The sequence below is a fragment of the Galeopterus variegatus genome, unplaced genomic scaffold (assembly GCF_000696425.1).
Source record: "Galeopterus variegatus unplaced genomic scaffold, G_variegatus-3.0.2 Scaffold10074, whole genome shotgun sequence".
Taxonomy (NCBI): Eukaryota; Metazoa; Chordata; class Mammalia; order Dermoptera; family Cynocephalidae; genus Galeopterus; species Galeopterus variegatus.
The window spans coordinates 16,715-22,499 of NW_007736185.1; the positions used below are offsets into that span (position 1 = coordinate 16,715).

The following is a 5,785-nucleotide window of genomic DNA, read 5'->3' on the forward strand; positions in this document are numbered from 1 at the left end:
AAAAAAAAAAAAAAAAAGGTAAATTTTATGTTTTATATATTTTACTGTGACTTTTTTTTTTCCTTTTTGTCTTTTTTCATGACCGGTAACGGGATTGCAACCCTCGGTGTCGCGCCCGCACCGTGTTCAACCAGTGAGCTGACTGGTCTCTATATGGGATCCGAACCCTCGGTGGGAGCACTGCCGCACTCCCAAGCACTGCACTCTACCGAGTGCGCCACCGGGCCGGCCCTTACTGTGACTTTTTAAAAGGTGGGGGGGGGGCGGTGGGGAAAAGCCACTGGGTAGTCCTCCTCTCACCACAGTGGGTAACCGCCTGAAGTCACCTGAGGCAGAGGGATCAGGCCTTTGAAGGACTGATTCTGTTCCCCCTGCCTAGAGGTGTGGAGGGAGGTGGGATTCTTTCTCCCCTTCATCCTCCAGGAGCTGGAAGCTGAGCTGCACCCCCTGACTCAGCTTGGAGGGAAGTGAGAGGCTAGTCCAGGCCTGTCACCCCACCCTCAGTTCACCTGCTCATCCACAGAACTCCTCCCCGCATAGATACTCTCCAGCTTATTGCCTTGGGCCAGTCCAGCCAAGTGCTGAGCCTGCCCTCTTGGACAGCCGGCTTGCTCAAAAGGCCTTCCTGGTCACACACCTCTGTCTGTGATGAGCCAAGGGCCCTGGAATACAGGCATCTGCCCTGCCAGGTGTAGGCTGAGAGGTGGGCCTCGGCTCTTGTTTCTCTGTGCTTATTCTCTTCCAGGCCCTGGTGTGCAGCAGGCCCACGAGGAATGTCTGTTGAGCAAAGGCACGGCTGGGAAAGTAGGCAGATGATCATGTGCTGGAGACCGTGGCAGTCAGAAATCAGCTTTTTATTCTCTGATTATAGTGAGCAAGTATTTTGTAGAAAATTTAGAAAAAAAGGAAAAATATGGAGAAGAAAAAAAATCATCTCTAGTCCTCCAACCCAGAGATAAACCATAGCTAACACTTTGGCATACCTATTTTCAGACTTTTTAATGACTATTTTAACATAATTGGGATGATAATGTCTATAATTTTGTGGTAGTCCCTGATTTCACAATATAATGTGAGAATTTTCCTACAGCATAGAAAATTGCTTTTAAACTATTTTTACCAGCTGCATAATGTTTCATATGTGGGCAGTCCTTTATTTAATCATCCCCCTGCATTTCTTTATTCATTCATATTGCTAATACCAATGATGCTGGTGTGAACATTTTTATGGTTGTTAGTCCTATTTCTATTTTTTTCTTTAGGATAAGTTCCAAGAAGTGGAATTCACTGTATTAAAAAACATAAAGATCATGTTAAGAACTGTGAAGAATCAGAGATTTTTTTTTTTTTGTCTTTTTTCCGTGTCCGGCAACGTATTGCAACCCTCAGTGTCGCGCCCGCACCGGACCGGGACCGGCAACGGGATCGCAACCCTCGGCGTTGCCCCCGCGCCTCGCTCAGCCAGTGAGCGGGAACCAGTCTGTAAGTGGGATCCGAACCCTCGGGCGGGAGCGCCGCCGCGCTTCCCAAGTGGCGCACTATCCAGTGCGCCACCGGGCCGGCCCAGAATCAGAGATTTTACCCTACTTGCAAGCTGACAAATTAGCCTACTGCAGTTTCATGAATGTTGGCAGAAGACATGACACTCCTGGGTCAGAGACGAAGGACAGTTTATTACAGCAATAGCAGTAGCCAGAGTACCAGCATTTTTACAGCAGTTTCCCAAGCCCCAATTCCCACAGGCCAACACAAAGAGGATCAAGTGACTCCTGCACACACAGTGAGTTGCATTGAGAAGAGGAAGACAGAAAAGAGTTTAGAGAATTACAACTTTTATACTGGATGGTTAGTGTGCCTGCCCTTTGCTCTAAATGGAAGCATTATCTTTATCTACCAAGGTCACAAGAACACCTGCCCTTTGCTCTGGACCTCTCTCTGTCTCCTAAGGCTGTTCACTATCCAGACAGACTTCCTTGAAAAGAGTCCGGAACAAGGGCATTCATAGTTTTTATCTCATACTCCATGAGAGAGAGACTTATGGAGAATTATCTCCCAACAATATCCACCTATACTATCTTGGCTTCTGGCAGTTTTCCCATGACTATGCCATTCCATCAGTCACTCTAATTAATCTGACCAACAGAGGGTACCAAATCATTTCAATTTGTCTCAGAGCATTTACTTAATTTAATCAACAGGACTTCAAGCAACAGAATGAACCCGACCTGCAATATTAACCTTAGTCCTGACCCCAGGGTCCTTGACCCAACAGGCTGAACAAATCCTATAAATCATCAAGGTCTACCTTAGAAAGCCAGGTGACGTTCTCAAATATTGATCTTTCTACTTGGCCCAAGTCATTAATCCTGGTACAGCAGGATATATTAGATATTGCACAACATTCGCTCTGGCCCACAAGGAGAAAGTCTAGGGCAAGTCTATCAACCATACCAACCCTGGCCAATGAGTAGACACTGACCTGAATGCCTTCTAGAGCCAGGGCGATACCACTGAGCACTTCAGCTAAAATCAGGGACAACGAGGTCAAGGGTATGGATCCCCTTACCGGCCAGCTGCCAAAAAAAAAAAAAAAAAGGGACGAATATTGCATTGCCTTTTTTCATCAGATGACTCCCATCATAGGGATAACTGTCTCCATAGTGCACATTAATAGTAAGTCAGTAATCTGTCCAAGAAGCTCCCGTGAGACACTAAGGTAGCCTCATTTTAGAGAGATCTCCACAGTTGTCTGTGGGCTGCATGATCTATTATTGGTAGTCTTTGCTTAGACACTTGAAGGTCTCTTATGACCACTGTGAAGATGCAGGACCCAGTTTTGGGGAGGTTGTCAAGTTAATGTCTAGCTTCCACATAAGTATAGCCGTGAAGGCACACATAGCACCCCCAGAAAGTGTTTACAATTGTTGGGGTCCCCCAAGTGGACCTATATCAGTTGGGGCACAGATCCTGGCTAGCTGGTAGGCTTTCAGGTTCCCAGTTTACTTAAAATAATTGAGTCTAATCCTTGTATTTAGAAGGACTGCCTGAGAGCAGTTAGTGTGAATATCCTGTTTGTCCATGCCACCAGCTGGGTGAATGGCTGAGTGAGGTCTATGGGAATGGGGGTGGGAGAGACATCTGGTGGTATTGCAGGTGTTTTTCATGGGAGGTGCAGGTGCCAGGGGTGTACTCTGCTGTTCCCAATGGGCTTCTGGCAAGGTTAATGGGAATGGTGATCAAACTGTGGTTAAATCCATCTGATGGGGGAAGGCAGAACCTGCTTTTAAGGTGCTTGCAAAGGTTTAGAAGAGCTGCACCATGGCATTTTTGATTATGAGGAAGGCTTCAGGGGCAATTGTGAAAGACAAAGATCATGAATACCCTTCCTTATCTCCTAGGATCTAAGATGTTTCCTACCTAGGTGTCAGAGTTGCTGCTTCCCCTCCAAAATTGGTGTGTCCCATTCCAGTACCTGTAACGTCACCTCTTTTTCCGTGTCCGGCAGCGGATTGCAACCCTCAGTGTCGCCCCCGTACCGGACCGGGACCGGCAATGGGATTGCAACCCTCGGCGTTGCTCCCGCGCCTCGCTCAGCCAGTGAGTGAGAACCGGTCTGTATATGGGATCCGAACCCTCGGCGGGAGCGCCGCCACGCTTCCCAAGCAGCGCACTATAGCAGTGCGCCACCGGGCCGGCCCCAGTTATCCCTTTTTTTGCACCCAGACCTTTTGTTTGGGAGAGTCAGGTGCGAGAGGAACAAGGGCATTTTTATAAAATGCATATCCCTTTTTTTGCGCCCAGACCTTTTGTTTGGGAGAGTCAGGTGCGAGAGGAACAAGGGCATTTTTATAAAATGCACAAAGACCCATTATGTTCCCCACTTTGTCCCACATGGGCCACTGTTGGAGGTCTCAGTGAGCAGTGTGCTCACCCAAGTGGTCATTGCCCCTGTAACCTAAGACCATGTCAATCCCACAAGAGAATCCAGGTGGCTGAACCAGAATCCAGTTTAAGCCCCCAGGCCTCCTTTTAGCTGGGCTGCCATCTAGAAGGTGTGCCAACCAGGCTACCCTGGGGCTGCTATTAGGGGAAAGAAAACAAATCACCATACCCAAATGTTCAAAATAGATCTTTATAACCTTCCTACCCTTCTCTCCTAGATGTACCTTTCTAGAGACAGCTGTATTCGGTAACCAAAATGCTTTATGAAAGTCAGTGGACCAGGAGGGAGTGGGGGGGGGAAGAGTCAAAGACTTTTTGAGTTGATTTGTGAGGAAGCCATTCCAATGCTCAACAATACCAGATAATCATGGATGGCAGGGAGTGTGGAAGGTCCCTTAAGTACCTTGACTATCAACCATTGTTGAGTGGCTTTTGTGATAAAAGTTACATCACTGTCAGACTGCAAATGGTCCAGAAACCCAAAAACATGATGCAGATTTGTTTCTTGGGCCATGGCGGTATACTCAGAGTTGGCTGATTGGACTGAACAATCCAATAACCTGAAAAAGTGTCAACAGTGGTGAGGCACCACCAATAGCCCCAAGAGGAGATTAAAGGACTGATGAAGTCAGTCTGCCAGGAGCCTGCTGGGACCATTCCCTGTGCAAGGTGACCTCCTCTGCAAGAGAAATGGGCCAACCTTTGGTAAGAATCACAAGCCTGGAATGTGGTGGGAGCCTCTGTGTCATGCATCAGAGACAATCTTTTCCTTTGTGCCTGGTTTGCTGTGGATGTGTTGCCATGTCCGTCCAACACACTGATGGATCCCAGTGGCAATCTGGGCAGTGCAGATTCCATCAACAGCCTAATCCAGTTGGTCTCATCAGAGAACAGGCTCTTGGGTATCTGCATGTGTGACCCAGACAGGTCAATCACAGCCACAATTTATTTCCACAGTTCATGGCCCCAAAGCAGGGGGTCTTTAATCTGTCGGGTGAGGATTTCTAAGTGGCAGACCAAACAACGAGGCCACTGGCAACAGCCCAAGAGTCAGCAGAAATATAAGAAGGCCTGCCAAGGGGGGTATTGGCCCATGGTTATGAGAATGGCCCTGAGTTCTGCCTGCTGAGCAGAGTGACTTGCATCCATTTCCAGTCTGTGTAGCTGCTGCTGAGGGTGAACAGCCACAGTAGCCCAGTGGACACCATCAGGGTTCAGCTTAGTTGAGCCATTAGTAAACCAGGTCCAGGCATTAAGAAGAACCTCTGTGAATTGAGGTCCCCGTTGAGCCAGTGGCTTTGCTTTGGTGAAGTGGGGGATATAAGTTTCCCCCAAAGGGTTAGCTGCCGATTTTTTCATGTAAAGCTGAGATGTCACCAGGGCCAGGATAGCTGCATTCTTGAATATGCCATTTCCATTTTACAAGCAAGGCTTTCATGGATCAGGTGTTCTATTTTAACAAGACCCAGATAGTAAACTTTTCCAAAGGGGTGTACCTAGTTACTGTGTCAGGGAGGCAGTAAATCTAAAACCCCAAGGGGCACCTTTGGGTGCAATCAGTCTTCCTTTACCAGATGTTCCAATTATCAGTCACAGAGACTTTTATAACTTAAAGGGGTCATTAGGGTTGTACCCAAAGGTAGATAGTGGACACAGCTTGTTGGACACCTTCCAATGCAGCCTGTTGATCTGGGCCCCACTCAAAGGGTTCTGGTTTGCAGATTAGCCAATGTAATGAGCCAGGTAGAATGCCCAGTTGAGGTATATGCTGTCCCCAATAACCAAAGAGTCCAAGAAGGTGACAGGCTTCCTCCTATGGTGGTGGTGGAGGAGTGAAAGAATA

General features: G+C 47.7%; 1 protein-coding gene across 1 annotated transcript in view; it reads left to right on the plus strand.

Annotated features, from left to right (window-relative positions):
• LOC103609775 (beta-ureidopropionase-like) overlaps positions 1-5,364 on the plus strand; it is a gene marked incomplete at its 5' end in the record, with an annotated part of 18,220 nt that extends 12,856 nt beyond the window's left edge. Inside the window, one exon of the mRNA XM_008594063.1 lies at positions 5,107-5,364. The remainder of the gene's footprint in view (positions 1-5,106) is intronic.
• Between the last annotated feature and the right edge of the window lie 421 nt (positions 5,365-5,785).